Below are 27,955 nucleotides of genomic sequence, written 5' to 3' on the forward strand. Positions count from 1 at the left end.
GGGAGACACAGAGGATGAGTATTGTCCCAGATTTACAGAGAAGCTTCGATCAGAGAGATGGGATCGAAACCAATTTAGTGCTGTACCCTTGATGTCTACATGTGTCTTAAGGCCGGACAAGAGGATGCTGTGATCTACAGTATCAAAGGCGGCGGACAAGTCTAAAAGCAAAAGGACAGCAGATTTTCCTGCATCAACAGTTAAAAGAAGGTCGTTAAAAACTTTTAAAAGGGTGGTTTCAGTGCTGTGTCGCAGTTTGAACCCTGATTGGAACTTTTCCCCAATTTTGTTTAAATCAAGGTGAGTCTGCAGCTGGTTATAGGCAGCTTTCTCCAAAACTTTGGACACAAAGGGCAGCTTTGAGATGGGTCTAAAGTTAGACAACACATTTGGATCAAGGTTCATCTTTTTGATGAGTGGCTGTATAACAGCATGTTTCAGTGAAGAGGGAAAACATCCAGACATTAAGGAGACATTCACCATCTGCACAATGCATGGACCAATACAATAAGGATCGACCGATATGACTTTTTTAGGGCCGATGTCGATGCCGATTATTGGTACTTACGGAAACCGATAACCGATATGTCGAACCGATATTCATTTACAGTAAAAATGAACGTTTAGCCATCAAAATTTAGCTGTGGGTGGGACATTGTTACACAGCCCAGAGTAGTGACTTCAGGCAGACAGAGAGACGGCTGTATATATGATCCAAAGAGCACGTTTTTAAATGAATTTATTTTATCGGCTATCGGTGGAAAAAAAGGCCGATTCCGATTATTAGCGAAATGCCCAATATCGGCCGATATTATCGGCCAGGCTGATAATTGGTCTATCCTTACAATACAATCTAGCAAACTAGCTGTGTAGCTATAATCTGGTGCAGAACATCTCTGTCTTGAACTTTATGTCTCTGTACATTGTCCCTTCAAATAAAGACTAAACTAAAACTAAAATCAAAAACATCCTTAAACAAGCGACTTGGGACAATGTCCAGAGGACATGAAGAGGGTTTCAACTGCCAAACTATTTTAGTCAGTTCAGTTAGAGACACAGGTTCAAAACAGTCAAAACTGGAATGACAAACTGATGGAGCCATTGGGTCCTCTACAGACAGATTGTTTCATAAAAAGAGAGAATAATTTATTAAAGGTGCTGTAGGCAGGATTCGGCATCTCCGCAAGATGGCGATTTGACCCATCTAAAATGGCGATTTGAAACCCAGCACAGCCAATCCTGTCCTGTTTTCTCTAACATTACGCCCTTACGCAAGTTAAGCCCCTCCCACAAGAACGTGCGACAAACGCCCCTCGACCAATCACGGTTAGAGCCTCATGGGCTCTTCTGATTGGTCAAAGATACCTGGAGCTGTCGAGATTCCTTTTCAGCTCAGAACAGAGACAGATGGAAATGCTGCGCCCTCGCGGTAGTGCAATTATGCTACACTCCTAAAGGATTATCAATGGGTACTCTAACATTTAATCCAAAGAAAACAGAAAAATTAGCATTGACTAGCAAAATCCTGCCTACAGCAGCTTTAACTAAAACAAGTAAAACAATGTTTATACTTTATTTGCTAAAAGCCCTCTAAATCGATAGAGAAAAAATAAGGACTTAGATGTAATGTACGCTAGATTTTGCAGTGCTAAAAAAGTGAAAACAGAAATTATTTAGGAATTTATTGATTGATTTCATCAAAAATGCTAAAATGTGTTTTAGGAAAATATTGTTAAAAATGTAAGGGTTTGAAATATACTTGTTAAAATGCAGTGAAGCTAAAAACAAGAATGATAACATTTTGTGTTCAATATATAAATTAGAAGACTGTATTGAAGTACTTATCTTGAATTCCCTTTGTTTTCTTTTGAGGTTTTTCCACCTAACGCTACCGCCAAAACTACCACTGCCTGCAGCTGCAATAAAACAAGGGAAAAGGCAACGAGTGGAGTCCTGCGTGCTTCAGTTGGGGGACATCCTATCAAATGGGGATTCTGCACAAAAAAATACACGCACTTGACAGGAACTCTGAGCATCCCTGGCAGCTCGGAGCACTATCTGGTTGTTGTCCTCTCGTTTCAAGGCTGGGAACAGACGAACAGCTATGTGGCTATCTGTGTTAGCAAACAGCTACATTAGCTAACAGCTGCGTTAGCTAACAGCTGCATGCTAACAGTCTTAACATGCTTTAAGCTAGGTTTACACATGAACGATTCTGTGGCACGCATTGGCACGAATCAAGTTGCAAACTACTCGTGAAGTGTGCGTAAACCCCTAGTGACTGCGTGCCATGTTGGGACGAGAATTCTGAAATGTTCAAAATTTTGGTCACGACAAATATCGCGAACAGGCCCTGAACTATGCGCCAACTGTCCGTGAACGCGTCGGGACAATGCGGGAGGATGTGTGCCAGTCGTGGCCACCGGCGAATACCTGGAAAAGGGCTCCATGCGGGGCATTTTCGACACACTGCCGTTGCAGCATCAAGTGTAGCGCCTTTAATTTGTCATTGAAATTGACTGATGTCAGCCGTCCGTCGGGGCCCCCTTCAGCTCGGGGCCCTCGGCAGCGCCTTTTCTGCTGCTCTTCAACGCAGAGCAGCTGCAGGTTCAGGATCTTCTCTTCCCCGCAGTGACGGTGTCTCTGGCATTCGGCATGTCGTCTGTTCCACAGCAAATCCAACAATGACCCGGGGTTGGGGAAGCCCCCTTTTTATATGACATGCGTAATTGCTCGCGCAACCATGTCGTGCCAGTGCGGGAAGCTCGTAAACTATGCGCAAACTATGCGTGAATGCGCCGTAAATGCATCGTGCCAGTTCGCGACACTGACGGGCGCATTTGTGAACTATTCGTGAACTAGCCGCGAACAGTGCGGGAGCCTGCCGGTTCGTGACTCCAGATTGGCACGCCTTGCCACGACAACATCATGGCAAAAAGTCGTGCAAGTGTAAACCTAGCTTTAGCCTGCATTTAGCCAGTGAGGCAGCTTCTGAATGAAAACAGACAGTAATCAACTTTGGGCTGAAATTAACTGTCGCTCCCACTATCACCTGTCGCTTCCCAGATTGTCGGGCCGACAATCCAGCGTACAAGCACTCAAAAACTCACAGAAATGAACTGTTTTCCTCCCTTGTCCTCATGCATACGTATCTCCTCTCCTCCGTGTGTGCAGCACTCCCCGTATCACTCCGCCATCAGGTCACAAGACCAAAACAACCCGCTTAATGTTTTCTCTCTTTTGTTTTTACATCATGAAATGATGTAAAAACAAAATGTAGAATGACTAACACAATGTAGAATGACTAACAATTATTTTAAACACAATCAGAACAAATTATTTTTCACATCTTCTTAACATTGTATTTTTCATATCAACCATGAACTATATTAAAGTATTTCAACATTTGTTTCAAAGAAATACATGCAGTGCTTCAGTTGTACCATCGTACAGTTTAAGAAATATTCAGGCTTGCTTCAGCAGCTATCATGTCGATATGGTTTTTTTCTTTAATTAAAGGTGAATTACTGGATCGGACTGAAGGATCTGCAGCTGAAGCTGCGGGTGGTGGTCAGAAATGATGGAGTCGTGTTAGGAACCTGCTGCGACAGCACAGCTGGACACCACCAGAGCTGCTGCCCATGCCTCAGCTGTGTTATTCAGGGTTTGCCAGCATAGAGGATCAGACAGATGCACCATAAAACAACAGGACAAGAGTGGAAGTGGACTGTATTCAGCATGTCCTCTCCTCAGGGGCAGATCCAGAGCAAATCTCTGTCTCACTTTGATATTCACACTAAAAAGTGAAAATAAACATAAATGTTCAGACGCGTTTGTTTTCCCAAACTGCTTTTGTTGGCAAACTGAAATAATCCTGTTTGTAACAAGGCTGCATATGAATTTTAGTCCGTTAAAACATTAAAGCGGACCTATTATGCAGCCGTGGGGCGGAGTTATAAGTCTGCCTCCAACTCGGACAACCCTATGGTTCTCCATGTTTGTGTTTATCATGACTCCCACCGTGGGGGGTGTTTATTTATGCAAATGTAGCCTGGCAAAACAATACTGCACAGGACACAGAAATAAATTTTGGGTTCTTTATTCTGGACAAAATTAATTGGGGGTTTCTCAATGGATGGAAAAAAATAAAATAAAATAAATTCCAAAGGCTCAATGCTCTTCACCTGAGCTGTGCTGTTGCTTCCCAGATCTTTTTAATACAGTCACAGATTAATTCAAATAAAATTCCTCTATTGCAAAAGACTCGGGACTGAAAAGCTTCAACAACATGTAAAACAAAATCTCACTCCAATATAAAATAACTGTAGTGGCTCCCCCCTCTATAACAGAGCACACAAACATAGAAATCTTCAACATTTACACATTTCTGTCATGAACTTTACAAGAAAATAATTCCAGAAAAGTTTCATACCAACAACGTGGGCTTCCACAGCACGTTATTTGACCTGGAAACACTGCAGCTCTCGAGATTCTACAACATTGAATGAATACATTCTTTTCAGTTCACAAATCAGCAGCATATACAGTCATCAAATGTTTACACATGCATATGGCTGAAGAACACAAATGAAAACCACACAATGATCATTGTTTTACCTTCTGACACCGGAGAAAACTGTCCCGAACAAACGTGCGTGTCGCGTTCAGGAGGGAAAATGAACTTCCTCATTCTTGCCGCTCATAGAATCTCCAAGTCTCACGATGTCACACGGGATGACTGAAAACAGAAAGTGCCCTCTGGTGGTGTTTAATGTCAACTGCACATACACTGCATTTCCACCCGGTTACACAAATGAAGCGTGTTATCATTGATGAGGAGTGGGCTGGGGTCCAATCCCCCGCCTGTCTGAACCAGAGAGGTGGGCCAGGTAGCGGTGAGTTGCTCTCCAGCAGTTCACAGCGGCTCCTCTGTGACCGATGTCGTTTGGGTCTCACCAGTTTTCGATGCCCTACGTAGGTCCTACGTATCAGTGACGCCGGGCCAAATCTGGGCGGGGCGGCTCAGAAGTCTTAAAAGTCTGCCTTTGGCTTTCTCACGTCGAACGCACCTGATGATCCAGCAGGCTTCCCGCCGAAGCAGTGAGAGGCGGGAAGGCTTCATCTCTCAGCCTCAGACCTGCAGTCTGCTGGTGCTGAGCCTCACTTAACCAGCACACGACCACGTTTCCAAAGACGTATTCATGGGATAACAGATAATATCACAGTTTAACAGGACAAACCAAATTTAGGAGCAGCACTTTGCACGTTCTGCAACCATTAGACCATATCACCAGCAACAGGATGATAATTAGAAAGCCAGTGGGTTAATACGTTGAGAAATTGCAATGAAATTACCGAATTGAAACCGTTTCTGTCATACCTACTTGTCCATTTGATGCTCAGCCACAGCGGTTGTTCACAAAGACATAATTCCCTCATAGAGGCAGTAATAAGTGTATGGAGGAGGTGAGGAAGTCAATGGATAATTAACTTCAATCGACAGTGAATGGACAATATCGCTGAATGCATTTACAGGCGAATGGAGGCTGGACTAGCCGGAATGAAAGGAATTAAAATTGGAACACTGCTCACAGCTGAAGCCTATTATACCAAGTTACCATAGAGAGCGAGCGAGAGAGAGAGAGAGAGAGAGAGAGAGAGAGAAGAAAGGGACCACAGAAATAGAAGGAAGCAAAGTTGAGAGCCATTAGGGGGGAAAGTCCCCCACCCCCTCTAAAAAAATGACCTCAGGTGAAAATGAGATAACTTTTCGTCTCTTTATGGTTCTCAGAATGAGGCATTATCAGCTGGAAAAGGGCAGAAGGCGGGAAAAGTGAGATGAGGAGGTGCATGTAAAGGTGAGAGAGGGCTCTCCAGTGATATATCCGTCCAAACTGGAGGGCCCCAAACTGACAGAGCCCAGGAGAGGCTTCTGCAAAGAGACTGATGGAGATAAGCAGGTCATTATTCCCCAAACCTGAATCATCCCTTGATGGCAAAGCCTGGGCCTTTCCCAAGGGTCCTGATTCCACTGCCTATCTGTGGGGAGTGAAGAAGAGAGAGGAGACAGCAGGTGAGGCACCTCTGCTTGGAATGCAGTTGTTTCCTTGTGTTTTATTCATGCAGTGTATTAGAAAAATTATTTATTTCCTTAAACTAAAGCAGCAGTACAGAGCTATGTGTGCAACACCAGGAACGAATCAAGCTTGTTACGTCTTCTGTTCTTAAAATTGGTTAACAAGCTGCAGAGCTGCCGTCTCTCTGTTTAGTATTAACATTATTAAAAACCATCAAACAGCAGCTCACTGGAAGGGAAGTGCATGAAAAAAACAGTTGTCCCAGTAGATCTTCATGAGCATCAGCCGCTCGCTACAGTAGCTTTGACCTGGCAGCATCATGAGTTATGAGCGTCCCTTTCTGCCGTCTGCTAGCTGGACTCATCTCAGCTCTTACATTTCTGTCTCTCCTTATTGTCTCCAACATCCAGATGATGGTGCATCACCAACAATGCAATAAAACTCAACTCAACTACCACAATGACGCACTTACAGGCACATCTAAACAGGCCAAACTGGAAAAAAAAAAACTATAAAAAAAGACGATTGAAATTAAAATCAGATATTTGTCTTGTAACTGGTTACTTTATTTTCATAGTCTGTCAATGTAGTTTTGAACCATCTGCTGAAATAACTGTCATGTTACACCATTATAATGTTTGCTGCCATGGAAATTACAGTAAATAAAGATGGTTTGTGTGTTTTGGTAAAACTTCTGTTTGCTCAGACTCAGATGAATCCAAGGGCATCGCGGTCACAACAGTTAGCATGTTTGTGTTGATGAATGATCCCAGACTACTGCTTACATTAGGATGACCATGATGACCACATTTCAGCCAATTGTTACTGTATTTGCTGAGTGTAATTGGGTTTTGCCATCACAGTGACCATAACTCAGATGTGAGTCTTGTATTGTGGGTGGTTGGCTGAGTTTCAGGATGACCTTCCAGCAGAAAGTTTTGGATTGAGTCAGTGGTGTAGTTCCAACTATCGGAGCTAGTAGCTATCGGAGTATCTTGATTATTCTGATAGCAAGATCTCAAAAAGTGCATCTGAACTGAACTGGGGCACAGACCAGAGGAAGGAGGTCTGGTCTCTTCGGTATCACCTCCACAGCTCTGTTGATGCACTATGGAGCGTTCTGCTACTTTATTGTCCAAAAGAAACATTTTTTTCCCACTTGCCTTCAGATAAGATTTAGAACCATAAAACATAGTGAATTTCAAAATGAAGACATCAGAGACTGTAACAGGGAAGGATACCATTCACATCTGAAATGATTCGGTACCGAAGACCGGTACATGATAATCGGTACCAGTACTCAGTGGTACCAATTTTCAGAACTTCGATGTGTGTTTATGTCGTAATACTTGCTCATTTGTTAAACATTAACATCTTGAAAGTTTTCAATTTAACATTTATTTCTTAATAGATAAACAAATATATCAAAACAACATCCAACTATTCGTAATGTAACATTGCAGTTGTTTTTCAAATTTCTTAAACATGAAAACCCTTAACCACAACTATGCAGTATTTTTTTTTAATCAATGTACAAATTAAAACCCCGCTGCATGTAGCCTTATTTCTTTTCCCTCTGGAAAAACGCTGTTGCCATCACTAAATGTTAAGGCCATTTCTTGTCCGACATTGCTGGCTGCAGACGACGAGTCGCTGATGGATGCTAGCGTGCTAACGGTGCTGAATGCAGGAGTTGTAGCCGTAAATCTGAGGCTGTAGGAAACAGTGCACTCCTCAGCCTTGAGAAAGATGTTGTGCATAACCAGGCGCTTTCTAAATATTGCATCGAGTGTAATCTTGCATCACATTTTGAAAAGTGGAGCCGTACTTCCTATCAGCCATGCTGCTCTGTTGACTGAACTCACAGCTACTGAAGTCGTTACAATTTGTGTGTGCAATGCTGTATTGATGTTAGGAATGGAAAATCGCTTATTCTTCCACTCCCTCACAGTCACAAGGATGTGTGTAGTATTGACACATGGTAAGATTTGATTTTATGTGAATCGGTACACAGTAATACCGGTGGAATTTGGTCGGTACCCAATTCGGTACTCATGTCTAATGTAAAGTATCGTACATACCTAAAGCTAATCTATGGTGGGTTTACTAGCTAATTTCCCTCTTCATGAACAGATGCCACTTACATAGCCTTACATTCACTCATTCACAAACCAGTGGAGGTGGCTGCCACGCAAGGTGCTTGGTCCACCCATTGGTAGAAGCTGAGGGTTCAGGGAGGCACAGGGAACTGAATCTGCAACTTTTGGATGGAGAGACGAGCACTCTGCCAATTGAGCCACAGTTGTTCATAGTAAACATATAGCATAGCTATCAGTGAAAACAAGAGTCAGTTCTGTTCTATTGAGTACATTTTTTTCTTTTTTATCAGAGAGTTTGCTGTAATCATTGGTAATGTGCAGATGAAGCTTCATGAAGCCTCAAGAACCACTGTCTTTATTTTCTAACGCTACTAGATGGCACTCTTGGTTCTAAAATAGACGCTGAAGGACTGACCATGAAGTGTGCTCTCAGGCCCAGCCTTAACCAATCCGGCGCCCTAGGCAAGATTTTAGGCGACGCCCCCTTGCATTGCCAGCATATACTGTATAATAACAAGAAACTTGATAGATTTGTCTTGACAATTGTTTTATTTAAAGGAAGACAATTCCCAATCAGCATATTCAACAAAATATAGAGAAATATATGCAAAATTAAATGAATATATGAAATACAATATGAATACCTAACATGAAGAATAAATGGTACAGAAAGTCAAACATCAAGCTTCTTTCAGCAGAAACCACTGGAACAGGAGGAGTGGCAGAGATTCTCAGTGTAGCCCACATGTTGGGGTAAAGTTCTGCCAGCTTCTTCTCATGAAGGTGTAGCTGAGGTGGAGGTACCAGGACCAGCGCTTAATTCTGAGGTGGAGGCACCAAATGAAGCCTTGATTCTACTGCATCCAGTTGGACTATGTAGCTGAGGTGGAGGCAGCAGCAGCAGATGTGGTCGATGGTCCAGGGGGGATTTAGAAACTTCAGCAGCACATCTGAAAAGAGTTTGTGACTCCATTGAGTATCTAATTATAAAAACACAAGATTCCAAGAATAAAATGAAATGATATAATAATAAAAAAAAACCCCCATATACATGTATGATGTTCACTATGGAGTGCATGTATAATATACAAGGCACTTGTTCTGATTTGCAAATTAGATGTTCAGTTTATTGTCAATGCAGTGGAATGCTGTAAAGCAGCAGTAAACTGCAGTACTGATGTTATAATACAAATCTGACTGAATTCAAGCAATGCTGATATTCACAGCAGCATTCCCTCTCCTGTGATACTCTTAATTAACATTAACGATGAGCCCACAGCTATAAGATCTGGGTGTAAAAGTGACTGTTACCAGCAGGGCCAACGTTAGCTACCCAGATGGCAAATAAAATGTTGAAAAAAAGAATGAAAGAAAATGTAAACACCGTCTCAAATGATCTAGTATAAATTTCCCTGAGGAATGTAAGATGAGAATACCAGTATTTATCTACATGATCTACATTATTTTCTACAACAACAAGTCCCTCCACATTATTGATATTGATTAGTGATTAGTGATTAGCAGTCATGTAGCTAAATCCAGGTTAATGTCACGTTCTGCAACTGAGACATAATTTCATGCAATATTACCTCTGTCTTTCTCTCGTTTCTCCTCCTTGTTTTCTCTTCCCGCTGCACCAGGACAGTTCGGTCGTTTTGACATCTGTTCATACGCTGATCAGGGCCGTCCAGAAACAGTCATGAAACACGTCATAAATGCATAATCATTTAATCAACCCATCCAACATGTTCAAAAAAGAAGTTTGCTTTGGCGGAAACCCCACCCAATCTGGCAACACAAAGGTCAGACTCTGGTCAGAGCTGTTTTGTTTTGAGAACACGATGACGTGCGCCGTGGTTTGGAAAGGGAGATCCCGATTGAATGCGCTGACTTGTAAACGGGGTAACTCTCTGTCTGTTAAAGCATGTAAACTGAGTGTTCCTAACGTTTCAGAAACCCAGATATTGACCTGAACCCAGATATTAGCTGCACATAAACGTAGTCATGGAGTGAATCGGGAAGGAGAGGTGGAGGAGGGGGCGTGGGGCGGGCAGCTGGGGGGGCGCGGACGACTCAGGAAATGATATGGTAAATTACTGGAATTAATCAATTGTCTTCGCTCAAGAGTACAACAACTACTTAGAAAAACTGTGAAAGTTACACCTTTTCTTCTTTTCCATTTGTACTGCTGGCGCAGTGGCGCTAGCGCCCCCTGATGGACGGCGCCCGTAGCATCTGCCTATACTGCCGATGCCACGGGCCGGCTCTGCACGGATAGCACCATGTAGTGGCCTCAGAAAATAAAGACAGATCTTCATAAAGATTCATGAAGCTTCATCTGCTCATCACAAGTGCTCATCCACTTGTAGCCTGCAGTTTAAAACTCAACGTGACTGCCAGCTCATTACATCATAACAATGTTTCTCATTTTAGCAAAAAGCTGCCTACAAATGTATGGTTACAACTCTAGGTTTTATTTTGTGTTTATATGTGAGAAAAGACCATATTTAATGTATTTTTTCAATGTGTTTTTGGTAAACCATGAAAGATTCAGTTTCTAAATTCTGCCACATGGGGGAGTTTCTACCCAGGTGAGTAATGGACTGAGAGGCCTGCTGAACATCTATCAGCTCATGACTGTTTATCCTGTATAAAACAGTTTAGTGATGTGCATCATTTATTACAGGACATTCCATGGGACTTTTAAAACCTCTCTGATGTTGTTTTAGTGAAGTTGGAAGTGTTTTGTTGAGCATCATATCGGCTCCTGATGTTAATATTGGATGAGATCGGAAAACATAGCATTGGTGGAGTGCTACTATTGGAGCAAACCCAGTGAACGGGGATACATGCAGAGAATGTGGAATGAATGGTTTCTTATAAATCTCACATCTATAATGAGTATGAAACAGCTGGTCACTGAAGAAAAATACTGTCACTGTTACAGATTGATGAGGTGCAGTGTGCCTCATCCATGGCACAGAAAATGTGCTACGACAAGGAGGAGTCAGGATGCCAGGTCAGTATGAGGGTCATTTCAGCATCACACTCAAACAGTGGCAGAATAGGAGAACCGCTCAAGGGGAGAGCAGCTGACCTGAAATAGAAGATCATGAAGACCTGGGGGAACAGAACTACCTCCTGCTTGCCAAGGCTAAAGAACAAAGTAACAGAAAGACCTCTACTGGACGATGTACATAAGGCACTGCTAAGCATCCCGACCAAGAACATCACTGAGACCAACCAGCTAGTCTACATTCCAGCATCAGTCATCCTAGACAAGCTTGGCTACAAGATGAACAGCATGAGTAGCCAGAAGTCAGAGCCTCCATGGAAAAGAAGGCCAGAGGCAAACATCAAGGCAACACAGAAAGAAGTCAGCCTCCTGACTGAACTGAACAGAGGTGTGAAGCTTAAGAAGTAACTGCCCAAGAAATACAGCAAGCTGTCCTCAGCTGAGGCAGTGGAAACTGCTAAACCAAGACCTACAACCCTAGCTACCTGCCTAAAGAGATATACAAGAGACACAGAAGCCAGGAGAATAAACACACCATTCTCCAACAACCCAGCAAAGGGTCCTCTCAATGGAAGGGCAGTCAGACCACAGCAGACCCACCCAGGGCTGAGCCTGAGCAATCCTGGAAGAGTATCTGGGAGAAAGAAGTGCCACACAACACTAATGCACAGTGTCTAGCAGACCTGCAAGCAGAACACTGCAGCCTCCCAGAACAAGAGCCAGTGGTCATCACAACAGTGGAAATCTAGAAAAGAGTGGCAAAAAAATGAAGAGCTGGACAGCTCCAGGCCCTGACAGGATTCACTCCTGTCACACCTGGCTGAAGAAGCTAACTGCACTCCATGAATGCCTGGCAGCTCAAGTGACCCAGCTGCTGAGAGAAGGGAACCAGCCACAGTGGTTGACCCAAGGTCGAACAGTCCTCATCATGAAGGACCCCAGAAGGAAACAATACCATCCAACTACCAGCCTAGAACCTGCCTCAGCACCACATGGAAGCTGCTATCTGGCATCAGAGTGGCTAAGATGAAACGTCACATGGACCAATACCTGAGCAGAGCCCAGAAAGGAACTGGCAATAACAACAGAAGAGCCAAACTCCAGTTACTGGTCGACAGGGTGATTGCACGAGACTGTAAGACCAGAAACACCAACCTGAGCTCTGCCTGGATGGATTACAGGAAAACCTCTGACTCAATGCTGCACACATGGACACTGGAATGCCTGAAACAGTCCAACATCAACAGGGAACTGAGAACCTTCCTGAGAAACTCATTGAGGCTATGGAAGACAACTCTGGAAGCTAACTGAATGCCAGTGGCAGAGGTGAGCATCAAATGTGGCATATACCAAGGAGATTCTCTGTGCCGCCGCTGTGGTCTCTGCCGCTCCCGGTCCATTGATCTAATGAGACAACCTGTACCCAGTGGATGTAGACAGTTTACTTGACCCCGCGCTCCTTTGACGTGGAACCGGCTCCCAGTTTTGCTTCACTTCTCTCCTTTGTAACTCAACATATTTCATAACTATGTGTCTTTCCCCATTGTCTCTCTTGTAGTCTATGAACTCTCTCCCTCCTGTATCCTGTGTCCTCCATGAACTATTTACTATGGCTGTAGTAGCAGCTCTTCCAGATGCAGATTCCTTGGATATATTTTCTAAAAGTTGCGTTTTCAGTGGCTCCAAGCACAGTTGTCATGTAATCAAATATCCAACACCATGAAAGGGTTCATGTTTTCACAAAAACGTCATGTAAACGGGGTTTTAGTAAATCAGTGGTTGCTGCTTTTCAACAAATCATTTGAACGGTTTCTTATTATTTGAGACCAGTGAATAAAGTATAACTAAATCACGTTGAAAGTTTGTGCTGGATTCATATTCTACGACACACTCTACATTAAAGTTGAGCTTCACCTCCTATCTGTTGATCAGACCCCTTTTCACCACTTTGGGAATATTCTGCTCTGTACGTCTGTGAGCTCTCTGAACTCGGTGGCTGCAGATCAGAATTAAGAGCAGCCAGGCAGAAAATGGCTGCATGGGGCCAAGCGGGCTGCAGCGCATGACCATCACAGGATCATTTTCACAGGCGCCCTAAAAATTGACTGTGCTGTGACGTTACCTCAATCACAGAACCGCCACATGCTTAAGTTCCAGCATCGCATGTCACTGCTGTACAGATGGTTCTGGATGAGCTTCTTGTTTTGGTGGACCGGTGGAAAGTACACTTGAGATGTTCGAACATCTCGTGTCAAACATCTCATATATGAACATGACCAGAGGTGGAAAGACCGCTGAAAATTTGTCCTCAAGTGCAAGTAGATTAGCACAGTTACGTTGCTTAAATTATACTCAATTACAGGTAAATGTACTGCTGATAGAAAAATACTTTTGCACAGAGGACTCTTCTCAAAAATGAGTCACGTTGCCAATTATTCTGAACCAGTGGATGTTTTATTGTCACCAGTAGCAGCCATTTGACTTGAACATAGATTTTATTTTTAATCAGGCGAATCAAACACATTTCTCAGACAATGTATAGACAAAGTTCCAATAAGGCAGTTTAGTAACCAAATGTAGATATAAATGAATAATTTACTTTGTTAAAAAAACGATATAAATGTTTTTGAATCAACATCAAACTTCATGAACTCTGAGATTAGGGGGATTAGAGTGAAGAGGAGTGTCGGTAAAGGAATACTGCTTATTGCTGATCAGTCGGAAACTTTTTCATTCCGGTCACTGAATGAGAACCAGAGACCTCTTGCTCATACCGTGTTTTCCAGTCTAATGTTAGCCTGAAATTGATGCACTACTTGCGATGAGCAGATGAAGCTTCATGAAACATCATGAACCACTGTCTCTATTTTCAGAAGCTACTAGATACTGCTATTTGTTCAAGAAATATTTGAAAGAACACTTCATTGCCAGTCCTGCAGCCGCTATAGAGTATTTGCAGTCACGTGACCTGGGAGTTGGCAACCGGAGGACCGCCGCCATATTGGAGTGAAAACAGCCAGTGACACACGGTTTCATTCATAGAGAGTAGTGCACGGTCGGTGTTCTTTAACGTTGAAAAAGTCGACTCATAAGGAGAGTAGGGATGTTGTTGTGTTGTCAGATCAAGTGGACGTAACACACAAAGACCGATACCGGGAGAAACTACGGATTTCAGGCTGCAGCAGGACCCGTACTTAATGCCAGCCGCCTGTTCCAGCCATGCACGGCTGAGACTCAAGAACTCCCCGATCTGGAGAACGCCGACATTTACTGTTATCTAATCGACAGTTCTTCGGCGTACACAAGAGAAGCGGTGAAGAAGAACAAGAGCCTGGATTCATACTAGTATTTTGTTTCCGGCTTTGTGGAGCACTGGGACAACATGGACGATGTTCTTGTAAAGTCTGCGGTGTGTAGATCTGCTAACTTACATGTCAGAGTTAAACTCCAGCCAGAATGGACTTGTTCATCACGGAAGTCATTTAGCCCGTTTGGCCCGACGGAGCCGGTACTGGGTCCAGCAGCCGTCTGCTCCACTTCCACCAGTGTAAAAAAGTGACTAAAATGCTGTGAGGATGATTTCTTTTAATTGTGTCTCAAACAAGAAGCCTTAATCTCACTAACTGAATGCTCCAGCTGCACTTTGATGACCCAGTGTTTGTTTTATAACAAATTAAAAATCCAGATGCAACAATTCGACACGCCCCCCTCACTCGCTGCTCCAGACACAAAACTCAACACAACGCAAGATCCATTTGCTCCACCGCAACATGCTGGGTCTCATATGAAACTAGAAAATCTACACTTTAAGAGACAGCAGGCAGAATCTTCTCTGAGCCGACCAGCTCCCGTCAGCGGCAAAACATCCAAAAATCTTCACATTTCACAGCAGCACCTCAGATCATGTTTCTCACACACTTCTTCACCAAATCTCAAAGCTGTTCACACCAAACACAACATATTTTATGTCCTTACCGTTTTGTGGTCATTTTCCATCTATCCACACTCTCCTCTGACCAAAATTAGGGGCATAATCCTCTGGAATGGTGAAAAAGCGTCATACGCCTGAATGTTTGTTTTCACTCCAACATGGCGGCGACTACCCAGCGTGCATTGCGAAGCCGGGTGTGTGGCGTCAGCTGCAAATACTCTCTATTAGAATCAAGAGTGCCATGTAGTGGCTTCAGAAAGACAGTGGTTCATGAAGCTTCATGAAGCTTCATCTGAACGTCACGACTCCTTTCCCTCCTTACAGTGGATGCAGCTGTATTCCAGTTTTATGTTATGTAGCGTCACTCAGGATGCAGTATATGTTACCAACTCCATCCGGTTTTGATATCAGGCTAACCACTAGTCTTGACGTTATCCTTCAGACTTATTTTAGGCAAATTAATAAACTTAACACACATGAAAAAACAAGTACTATTTTAGCAGTATAATTCACTCTGCATCTGGACAGTCTCCTTTTCTCTCACTGTACATGAAACATTCCTGCAGGTTCTTCAGGGACTCTTATCCTCCGTCATTTCATTTCCACAGCTGCAAAGTCACAGATGAAAAGGTTGGAGCATCAGTTCAAATAGCAGACGTTCTCAGAAGCAACTTTTGATTTCAAAAGAAGTGGGCTCACGTCTGAATAAAATAACAAATTTAAAATAAATATTCATGAAAGTTCAAGTAGCCAAAAAATCGACTTAGTACAGTAACGAGAGGACTTGTAATTTGTTGCTTCCACTTCTGAACGTGACACATCTTCAGCTGCAGGTTTCAAACGCAGGAGGGGAGATGGAGAGGCAGAGATCCGATGGTAGAATTCTCACTCTCGCTGCATTTTTTTACGTAATTGTAAGTGACTGCCATGCATCATACTCTCTTTTGTGCGCATTGTGTCCTCCCACAGTTTTTTTTCCTCTCCTGCCCTGCATGGGCACTCAGTGCTGAGCCTCGCTGCCTCTTGATGTGAAGGACACCTGTGTGGTGCCGTCACACCGAGACCGAACCTCAACAGCAGCAGTCGGAGAGCAACTTTCCCCCAGCCATCCATCACTGGAGGGGGAACGGGCCAGGGGCACACAGGGGGTGGGGTGGGGGACCAGCACCACGTCAGTTAATTTTCAGATCTGGTAATCTTCCAACTTCATTAACAAAAGCCTGCGTCTGAGTCGCTGTGGCTTTTGTACGCACCGAGGACTTGTTGTGATAAAACCACAATGAATAAGTGATAAGCTGTTTGGGTAATTTGTGAAGTGACACAACTTTTATTATTTACGCCGCGAAGCCCTGATGGGTGGGAAGTCACGTGTGTGTGTGTGTGTGTGTGTGTGTGTGTGTCTGCGTGTGTGTGTGTGCGTGTGTGTGCGCGTGTGTGTGTGTGTGTAACAATGAGCGAATGTGACAGGATTGTGTGGGTGGAATCCACTTAGAACTATTACAATCAAGCCTCATTTACATGAGCAACTGACAACCTTCAGTTGACTTTGGGGTTGTGTGTGTGTGTGTGTGTGTGTGCGCGGGGGGTGAGGGTGGTGCATTTGGGGAATAGCGGACATGGGGTATTAGAGAGAATACTGATGCATTTGTAATGGGGGCACAGGCAGCAGAGCCTCATGCTGAATAACTCTGCTGAGCAGAGACAGGATGGGAGGAAAAATACGAAAAAAATTCTCCAAATAGAGAGAGAACAAAGCACCTCTCCCCACCACCAGCACCTCCGCCCCCACCAGCACCTCCACCACTTCGCACTGCTTGATGGATGTGACATTCATCAGTGCCCTGTCAACTAATGCATTTGGTTTTATATTACACCTGAGATTTTCCCTCACCCTCTCTCTCTTTATGGCTTCATGAAGCCGGATTAAAATGGTAAAATTGTGAATTAATTTTTCGGCAGGGCACGGAAAGCCAAGGAGATTTTGATTTCCAGGAGCGACGGAGTATTTTATTTGTGGAGAGGAGAGTGATATTGAGAGCAGAGGAGAGAAAAGGCGGCATCTGATAACTTCTATGAACATTATTTATTCCATTTGCGTGTTCTATTAGATTCTCCAACATCTTGATTTCCCTTTTTTTTTTTTTCCTGCACGGCAGCTGTTAAATCAGAAAACTTGTGCACAATTTCAGGACTGCAACGCCCTGCGGAGATCCTCATGTGAACATCCTTTAAGTCCACAAGCAGCCGTTGGCCCCCGGTACCACGCTGCCTTTGTGTTTCCATCAAGGTGGATATTAATGCTGTGGACTCGTTCTCACATTATGAAATTCCCATGTTTGGCTGCTGGAGGCCTGACAGCTGAAGACTGTTTTCCCAGAGATGGAACGTCAACAACGCGTCCCCCCGGCGAGGACGTGGTTCCCACAAGAGGCTCCCAAAAATCTCTGTGGGGAGATAAAAACAGCACAGCAGTCATTAAATAATAGAAGCAGAGCTCTTACTGTATTTACGAGCCGCGCCGCACACGCAGAGAGGAAATTACAACGCCGGGATGACTTGTGACAGTGTGAATTTCAAAGGGGATTCAGTCGCCGTGCGGTGAGAAGAAAGACATAATTCATCGGTTTTCTGGAGGATGTGTGGCTTCTGTGTGACAGCTTCATCCTAATTTGTATTTAATGATTAAAAATTAATATGTGGGGCAAATGAGAGCTCCAGACTGAGTCTGCTGGACTGCATGGTGGTGTTTCCCCCTCCTGACACCGGGGGGCGCCGGTAAGACGGAGACACATGGCGGCGGTGGAGCGAGACACTCAAACTGCTGGAACACTGGAACTTTGATTTGGTTTGTGTTCACCTATTAATCAACCATCAGTGTGTGTGTGTGTGTGTGTGTGTGTGTGTGTGTGTGTGTGTGTTTAAATCCCTCACACACAGACACTGTCCTTTTCTTTTTTTAAATGTGTGAACCTGGTCTCCATCACAGCGTGGAGACACTCTGACCCCTGCAGATGATGATTATAATGATGAAGAAGAAGCAGAGTGTAAACAGGCGGCTCTGATAAACACTCCCCACCCCTCCTTCCCCTCCTTCCCCTCCTCATCCTCCTCATCCTCCTCATCCTCCTCACGCCAGCCCATTCCTCTGAAGCATCACAGAGCCTGATGATTGTAGAAAAAAAGGCGATTTCTTCCTCTTGAGCAACGAGAAACGTGATAAAATCTTCCTTCCACAGGAATGAGGACAGACAGCGTCAGACATCCACACCTGCAGCACCACCGGTCTGTTCGTGACGTGACTCATGTTGTATGAGAGTCCGTATGCTATTTCTGGTTACAGGTGGACGGGTGTCGTTCTACAGAGTTTTTGTCTCCCTGATTGTGCATATTGAGATTTGCCTACAAATGTAATGTGCGTTACAAATAAAATCCATTATCATTAGTATTAGTATGAAAAATGATCTGCTTCCTGTTTCTTGGGAACAAAAAATATTTTGCCTTCTTTTGTGTGAAGTCTCTTTGGTGTCAGTGTTGCTGTTTTTTGGTTTCAGGATCGTCACTCCTGCACATTTAAGAGCAGTCATTTATTCAGAACCTTTTTTTTTTTTTTTTTAAGGATCCACATTTTTCCTATTTTGAACCTTATCAACCACAACAGGAACTGAGGAACATCGTACATGAGGAACAGTTTCTGCGGCGATGGATTTCTTTCCTCCCTCCGCCTCGAGGTGTTGGCTGGTCTGGAGCAGCTTCGGCTGCTTCTAACCTCTGTTTTCCAGCTATCAGCTCTGATTCAGCCCCTTGCTTCAGTAAAGCGTGCTCGATGTGCCAGTGCTGCCGTGGCCAGTTGACCTTTGTGTACGATGCAGACAGCATTAAACTGTAATTAATAAAGTAGTTTCCGTGTGTTTGGCTCCAGGGCGTTGTGTTTTCAGCGGGAGCTCCAGTCAGGCCTCCGGAAGTTATCAAAGTGTTTCACTGTGTCCTGATCGCTCCGGGTTTAAAAAATACCCTCAGACAGATGGAAGCGCCTCTGCTCTTATTCCCCGTCCATGAAACGACAACACCTGTGCGCTGCACACCTTCCTCCCATAGGTTGGCGTAAATAGGCACTAATTTAGGTGACCTATTTCATTTTAATGATGGATGAGTTAATTGGGCAATTAACTCAATAACAGGTGTCCATAATTGCTCAATGCTTCCGAGACTGAGGCTTTAAAAGCTGCTCCGTCCATATATAGCTTGATAGACGGAGCTGTTCATTAACGCCTGCTGCCATTAACGGAAAATACTCCGTGTGTTTGAAACGTGCAGCAGTTCCACACTGCGACCGTCCATCACTGTATACTCATCCCGGAGCAACAGTGTGAAAAATGAATCGAATCCTGGTAACATGTAAACCTGAGCGGCAGTGAAAGTGCATGACGGTCACTGCGTGTGTGATCAGCTGATCTGGCCACCTGTACACCTGGTGCTGTGCAGAGAGTTCACTGAGCTGATGAGACTCGCGTCAATAAAGAAAACTAGAACTGTAAAGTCCAACTCAACCTCACAGGTAACCTCAGACTGACTGAGACTGCAGGCTGTGTGCCGTCAGCCGGTGTGTTACGCTGTCTGTCCAGAGGCAGATCTGATGTGTGACGCACCAGAGCAGACGATCAGAACTGGGTGACAGGACATGACCGTGTCCTCCGCCCTGAGAGGAACAGGAAGCGTTCACTGGCTGGTTCAGCTCTGCAGGCAGGAGGACCGGCCTATCATCTCCCCTGCCGGTGCTACAGCAGCGCTACGCTGAAACATGAGGCTATCCGCTAAAATTTATGACATCTATAGAGTAACTTAAGCACCCGTGTCAGCTTTTACTTCACTTCACAACCTTTACACTCACTCCAGGGTGATTTGCTCACTTCCCTCAACAAGACTCCTCATCACGCAGATATTACCTACAAGGACACGTTGAGGGAGGAAAGACCCTCAAAGTTATTTATAATGTCTTTAAAGATGAAAATGAGGTCAGCTCACCTGTTTCCAGCTGTTTGAGAGCCGCTCTGCTTATTACCCAGCCTCTGCTGTCTAGAGGATGCTGTTTAAACCGAGATGAAGCCTTCCCGTGGCATTTACTGAGGGAGTGTTTTATGTCATTTTGACAAAAGCTAAATGTGCTGCTTCTTACATTTCAACACGTTTATTTCTTCATATTCAAAAAGAAATGATCCTGCTTTTTACTAGAAAAGTCTCATTGAGCTGCGGCATCATGAGACATTACAGTCTGTACAAACACTCAGTACGGTGGCGCACTTCCAGAGGAGTTCGGCTCATTTTAGTTCATTCAGTCCTTCTTGAGTGGTCTGGATCAGAAAATTAGAGCCATAGGAACTTTAACCTTTACAGTTTTTCTTTCAGCGCGAAGAGCAAGGAATGAAAATGACTTCCAGAAAATAACCTTGATCTCAGCCTCCAGTTCCAATGAAAACATCGGGAGTGAAATGTCCTTGAAACGTCTCCAGTCGCTGGTGCATTATGGGTGTTTCTCCAAACTCCCCTGGACAGCATGGCTCTGAGGCTAATGCTAGCTAGCTAGCTTTCATGGCAGCATCACTGAGACCTCAGCTCGGCCCAACATGCTAACTGGGCATCATTTTCAAAACGCTGCCGCGTAAACGCTGAACTTTTCTGAAAGAAAAGGGCCAAAATGATACTTTTTCACCTGAAACATCACTTAAACGAGGCTGGAAAACTTTCAGACTTCTTGTTGGCAGCAGTGGCCTTACCCCAGCGTAACGTCCATCCAGACTGGAATCTCTCTGTGAAGCTCATTCCTGGTCTCCTGGTTACATGAGTGCTGAGCACTGGGACCACATGAATAGTGTGTGTGTGTGTGTGTGTGTGTGTGTGTGTGTGTGTACTTCCACTACGGAACGCTCCATATATTACAACACTGCTTCACAGGCGTGTATTTCCCAGCTGAATGATGACAACCTTATTTCCTCTTCATGATGGGGGAAGGAGTGAGGTGGCAGGAAGCAGCAGACGGCGGTGCAGTGGAGGCCGGGCCGCCGCCGCCGCCGCCGCTGGAGCCAGGTAATGGCATGAAAGTGTGTGTGTAGCAGAGGGAGGTTGGTGGATGTGCGGCTCTCGCTGGAGTGTGTCATAAACACCGCGCCGCTTTGAAGAAGAAAGCAAATAAAAGGAGACGCTCTTCGAAGCTTTCATTCTGCTCGTGGGCGAAAAAAAGGCCTTTTTTCCCTTTTTATTCTGAAAACAACAGGAAGATATGATTCTTATTAGAAGCTGTCAAACTCAGTAACCGCAGCGCCGTTAGTGCATTAGGGCTGCTGAGCGACGGCTTTCTGCCGCAGACGAGCCCTGATTGGTTTCTGACATTCTGCAGTAATTTGGGCATTTGTGGGAAGACATTACATGTTCAATAACAGCGTTTCAGTGTATTCATGAAAGCAGCACAGCCATTTTCTGGCACTTTTGGCAATCAATGTGCTCTCACGGCCACGGACTGGTAAACAGAATCCAGCCGGGGACGGCACGTGAAATCAGGCAGGAAGGAGGAGAAATGATGGGAGAACTCACGAGAGCGGAAGAAGCACGGAGAATATTCAAATCCATCAGATCTCAGGAGAAAATAAATAAAGACTGCTGGTAAATATCCAGTCTAATATTTGACTCCTCTGTGAAAACCTTTGGAGGGGCGGGCGATGGCGGGATTTCCACCGACAGCTGCAGAAATGAGGGAATATTTACAAGTAGAGCGATCAGCGATGTGATTTCGTCCAAGGCGCTGACAGAAGCAGGCCTTTACGAGCAGACGGCTGATTCTGCGGTCAGGCGGTGGAACGAATCGCAGCTGAACCAAACGTCACATGAGAGACGGGGCAAAACAAGAGGAAGTGGGTTTTAACGAGAACGTGATCGCTTTAGAAACACAGAGAGAGGAAAATCCAAGTGAGGGGGGTCACGGCGTGCCCTCTTAATTTATTCACATCAGCCTCACAGCCCGGCGGCGGCGGAGAGAGCAGCAGCCCGGCTGCCGTGGCGCTCTGGATGAAGAGTAACCCTGAGTGAGCGTGCAGTGCAGCGCCGCCCTCAGCCTCGCTGCTGGACTCTGGTCCAGCTCCTCCTCTCCTCTCGCCCGGGTCGCTGGCAGCCCGGCGCTGACCTTTCCCGGTCGCCTTGAGTCAGTGTAAGAAAGGCTGCCGGCGGACAGGAAGCGCCGTCTCTGCGCCCGGCGTTCTGAAATGTCACGCTGCAGTACAAACACAGTGCTAACGAGCGACGAGAGAAACACACACGTTCGTCTGCAGCTCGAACACGAAGACAGGAGTGTGTGACGACCGCAGGCCTCGTGAAAGTCTTCATTTTAAGGGTGGAAGTGGACTGTGGACATGCACCGGCGCCGCCTGCTGAGGGGGGATAGAAGCATAACAGGACATAAAATGTTCTTTTATAAAAGAGTTTATGATGACCGATCCACTGCAGCGGGTACTGAGAGCAGACTCCTCTGATCCGGATCAGATCAAATCCCTCACGGTGTCAGAGAAACCTCCTCAAAGTTTCTGTCAGGGAGACTTTTCCTCGGCTGGCTCTCCACCACTTTTGTTTTCAGAATTTGACATCGGGTCTTTCTGTGTGCCGCTGGTCTCTCAGGGCCCGTCCAAAACTTTCCCTGTGTTCTCTGGGCCAGTTTACATGATAATGATGGAACAACTGAAAACTGCAGCGAAAACCACAGTGGAAAACAACCAGCGAATGCAAACCATCAGACTTTCTACAAACATCCTCTGAAGACTGAAATGTACCCATTTCAACACACATCAGGGGTCAAAGTTCATGCTCTTTAACTGTTCTTGGATGTTGAATGTGGCAGACTTGTGTAGTTTTCCTGTATTACAAACTAAAACTCATGTTGCATCAAGTGCATTAACTCTGTTTTGAAGGAGATCTGCAAATTCTCTGAAACAAAACAAACAAAAAACTGTCAAGGCCCAGACTTTCTTCAGTCTAGAATTACCAGGAAATCACTTTTCATCCTCGATTTTTGCTTTGTTGATTTTAAAAGCAGTTTTTTTTCAATCTAAGCTGCAGTTTGTTTTTAGATGTAATTTGTTCATCAAATTCAGGATACTGGACCCAGGAAGACCTTTTCCTGCTCCTCCTCCTGGATTTCATGGCTATTTTCACACTCATATCGATATTGTCGGCGACAGAACAAGGACAACAAGGTCTGGACTCTTCTGTCCGGTGACAAACCAAACGGCTGCCTGGACCCGGGTCTGGGGCTCAGAGGACCCTCAAGCAGGACTGGTTCTCATTGCAGAATCAAATTACTGGATCACTGGTGTGACGAGTGGAGCCCGGCGGGCCGCCTGCGAGCCGGTGGAGGTCCGGTGGTTTTAGTGGCGCTGGGTGCCAGCTGCCCCGTCAGAGGGGGGTTATTATGCGACAGTGTTTCAGAATCAGCCGGGCGTCTGATCAGGGATCAGTGATCTCCTTCTGATTTGATTACACAGGATGAATATGTTTATATTCTGAGAATAATGACTTGACATTCAAATTCGATGATACAAACCAACTCCAGAGATCTCACTGAGCAGTGAAAGACACACTGCCTGCCAATCAAAAGAACATTTAAAGTGCATTTTGAAGTAAAAATTAGGAACAAAATATAAAATCATAACGTGGAGTGAGGACCGAGACGATCGAAGAGAAACTCCATGAATTAATCATCGTATACTGTTGATGATGATGGACAAGAACAGGTTCTGAATGTGAAAACAACACTTAGCAAGACAAATATCAATAATATTGTTTTTAGTTTTATCAGGATCAAACATTTTCATTTGCTTTGTGTTTATTCATGGACTTTATGATCAAGCTGTTTGAATAGGTTGATGAATTAAGTTTAATGAACAGAAAATGAATCTGGTTTACCTGGACCTTCAGAAGAAGAACAGGAAGTCTCCTCTGGGTCTGGTTCTGCAGGAAGTCTCCTCTGGGTCTGGTTCTACAGGAAGTCTCCTCTGAGTCTGGTTCTACAGGAAGTCTCCTCTGGGTCTGGTTCTACAGGAAGTCTCCTCTGGGTCTGGTTCTACAGGAAGTCTCCTCTGGGTCTGGTTCTGCAGGAAGTCTCCTCTGGGTCTGGTTCTACAGGAAGTCTCCTCTGAGTCTGGTTCTACAGGAAGTCTCCTCTGGGTCTGGTTCTACAGGAAGTCTCCTCTGGGTCTGGTTCTGCAGGAAGTCTCCTCTGGGTCTGGTTCTACAGGAAGTCTCCTCTGAGTCTGGTTCTACAGGAAGTCTCCTCTGGGTCTGGTTCTACAGGAAGTCTCCTCTGGGTCTGGTTCTACAGGAAGTCTCCTCTGGGTCTGGTTCTACAGGAAGTCTCCTCTGGGTCTGGTTCTACAGGAAGTCTCCTCTGAGTCTGGTTCTACAGGAAGTCTCCTCTGAGTCTGGTTCTACAGGAAGTCTCCTCTGAGTCTGGTTCTACAGGAAGTCTCCTCTGAGTCTGGTTCTGCAGGAAGTCTCCTCTGGGTCTGGTTCTACAGGAAGTCTCCTCTGGGTCTGGTTCTGCAGGAAGTCTCCTCTGGGTCTGGTTCTACAGGAAGTCTCCTCTGAGTCTGGTTCTACAGGAAGTCTCCTCTGAGTCTGGTTCTACAGGAAGTCTCCTCTGGGTCTGGTTCTACAGGAAGTCTCCTCTGAGTCTGGTTCTGCAGGAAGTCTCCTCTGAGTCTGGTTCTACAGGAAGTCTCCTCTGAGTCTGGTTCTGCAGGAAGTCTCCTCTGAGTCTGGTTCTACAGGAAGTCTCCTCTGAGTCTGGTTCTACAGGAAGTCTCCTCTGAGTCTGGTTCTACAGGAAGTCTCCTCTGAGTCTGGTTCTACAGGAAGTCTCCTCTGAGTCTGGTTCTACAGGAAGTCTCCTCTGAGTCTGGTTCTGCAGGAAGTCTCCTCTGAACCTCCATATTTTCAGGGATTTGTGATCACAGTGTGAATTTGATCTTAACGTTCTAGCAAACAACTTTCATTTTGAAAATAGTCTGATCCCAAGAAACGTTATTTGAGCATGGAACGACAGACCAGGACCCACATCACAACCAACCGTTCATGCTCTGCAGTGAGAACCACAATATATCACAGCAATAACTTGATGGTTTCACTATTTCACTTTGCTGCTGATTCCTCTCACCAACATGCACCTTCTGGTGGTCCAGTTATGGTCCGTTGGCCATACGTTGAACAACCGCTTGCTGTCCTCACTACTCTTGAGTAGTGAGTAATCCCGCTGGGATTAGGCTGTGCTTCCGGCGGCTGCACCAGCTGAGCCTCTCTGCAGGAGCCGTGGGGCTGCTGGACCTCCTCCCTGTCTGGATCAGTGTTTGGTTCCAGACACTGCTTTGCAGAATCAAAGCTTCTGCAGGTGAAGATCTGAGTCTGGTTGGAACACAAAGTTCTGTGATATGACCAGAGGTGTTCGACAGATACAGTCATGGACAGATGTTCCAGAAAACCAGAGAAACAGAAGATTTCGTCCCTGGTTCCAAGTCTTTTCTACCTTCGCTTCAGATGCAAGAACATGATCAACCGACAGGAAGTTCTCAACAAGAGCAGAAGACTGTCCCTGAAGGTCAGTATGATATGACCTTTGAAGACAGATTTTGTCCTAAAACACAGTAAATCATCTGAGGAGAGCCTCCTAAACTGTTTCAGGTCCTCTGGAACTGAAGCTTTGATGCGTTTGTGAAAGGCCAAAGAGAAGTGCCATCACCTCAATACGCTGCTGGAGAAACAGGATGCAAAAACCACAAGTGATTTCATAGCATATTATTCTTAGAAGCATTGTGCAGTTTTTACATGTTACCCACAATTAAAGAGGAAATGATCAAAGAGATGGAGACACACTGGTCTGCGGCAGTGGAGCTGTTCCCCAAATTCTCCAAATTCACTTCAACCCTCAAAAGAGAAAATGAAAAATAACAACAATACTTTACTGTTTCTTGTGATGATTTATTTTTTGTTAAATTGACAACAAGACAGTTTTAACAGGTGAAACAGTGAAAGTTTCAGTCCGGTAGCAGCTAATGTAGCCTGAACATGACTCTCACAACAACTCCAGAGAATGAAAACAGCATCCACGAGCATAAAAAAGAATAAATAAGAAAGGACAACAAAAAAATAACAGGTTGAGCTGAGAACTTAGTTACATTACAGCTTTTCTCCACTGGTTTGGGTTATTTCTTAAAACGGAAATAACATTCTGAAAACTGTAAGATTATTTTTATTTCATTTGAAATGGTCTTCCAGTTCAGCTCAACACCACAGTTCACTTTCAAAAGTTTATCTATCTCCAAAACTGTTCTCTCATCTTTCAAAACTAAATGTCTTTCCTATTGAAATAGTTAGTGCTACCAGAAACACACAGATCCTTCTGAAAGGTGTGCACATCACTGCTTGTCTGAGTTTTCACATGAAATATCATGGAACTGGGTCTAAATCTGTTTGGTATCAATCAAAACTTAAACAAGAGGTTCTCTGTCATGTACTGAAACTGAAACATTAGAAGAACTGCTGATCAGATACGAGGGGGTACCGGAACGAAACCGGACTGTGGTTATAACTTTTTATTTTTTTATTTTCACATTTAACCAAAACTGTCACCTTCACAGTCCTCTCCTTCGGCTTGAATCCAGCGCTGCGGCCGGGATTTCCACTGCTCAGAACAGTCAGCATGCTGCTGCGTACTGGTCCCTTTAAGAGCGTCCTTCGATTGTTTTTCACCTCTTCACGTCATCAAAGCTCCGCCCCTTCAGTTCCAGGTTCATTCTTGGGAAGAGACAGAAGTTGCAAGGTGCTAAATGGAGGGGATACGGCGGATGGGGCAGCAGGGCCATGCCGTTTCTCACCAGGAACTGTTTTACCGCAGAGCCCTGTGGGTAAAACAGTTCCCCCTCTCCCACAGCGCCGCCGCTTCAGCCTGACCGCCTCCCGGAGCGCCGCCGCAGGGAGGATCTTCCAGACAGCCTCCATCGTCCTCCAGCTGCCTGTTCAGCTCCTGGCACATGTCCACCCAGCCTGGTTCTGCTCCGTGGTTCAGAGGCGCTGGACCATTTTCACATTTTTTGAAGAAGGGGGGGGACTGTAGTAACATAAACACTGTGTGTGAGCTGCCTGTGTGTCTTTGGGAGGTGAAATTTTTCACAGTTATCCTCAAGGCTATGCTATAGCAACATATAACAGCCACAAGTCTGAAATCATCCTTGTTTTAAAATTATAAACACAGTCCGGGAACTTTCCGGTACCCCCTCGTAGATAAAATATTAATTGTTCTGCAGATTCATTTCTTTAAGTTTCTGAATGTTTGCATGACATCGTGCAGATAAATCTTTTTTTAGAAGTTGAAAAGTTTACTGAACACAAATCCCTCAGAGAATTAAAATGAGCTTGTAGAAAGTGGAAAAGGTAACCTTGTTGCCAGGTGGAGTGGGTCTGTCAACACTTTCACCGCCATTTCCATTGATGGGACGAGCGAGTGGCCACTCGGGTTAAAAAAAGAAAAAACCAAGGCTCCTCTGCAGTCGGCTCTGTTTTGCACATAGACTCTCTCCCAGGTTCAGACACACATGTCTGATTCATTGGTGGAAAACAGTTTAGTATTTGCATATGATAGAAAATGAAACTTAATGGAGTCAGTCGGTGGTTTGAGGCTGAATCTGTTGAGCAGCTCATGGTCAGATCATCACCTTTGAAAGACATCTCCGTTCTGCACACAGATGTTTTCTCTCAGGTGGTCACAGGAACACAGGTTTTCCTCACTTAAAAAAATAAATAA

General features: G+C 44.8%; 1 long non-coding RNA gene across 1 annotated transcript; it reads right to left on the reverse strand.

Moving 5' to 3' along the window:
* Positions 1-196: 196 nt before the first annotated feature.
* Positions 197-27,955, reverse strand: LOC115392325 (uncharacterized). The gene is made up of 3 exons (XR_003931838.1): positions 27,940-27,955; positions 27,368-27,371; positions 197-312 (listed from the first exon to the last, which is right to left on the reverse strand). It is a non-coding gene; the product is annotated as an uncharacterized LOC115392325 (long non-coding RNA).

Source organism: Salarias fasciatus, chromosome 1, assembly GCF_902148845.1.
Source record: "Salarias fasciatus chromosome 1, fSalaFa1.1, whole genome shotgun sequence".
NCBI lineage: Eukaryota > Metazoa > Chordata > Actinopteri > Blenniiformes > Blenniidae > Salarias > Salarias fasciatus.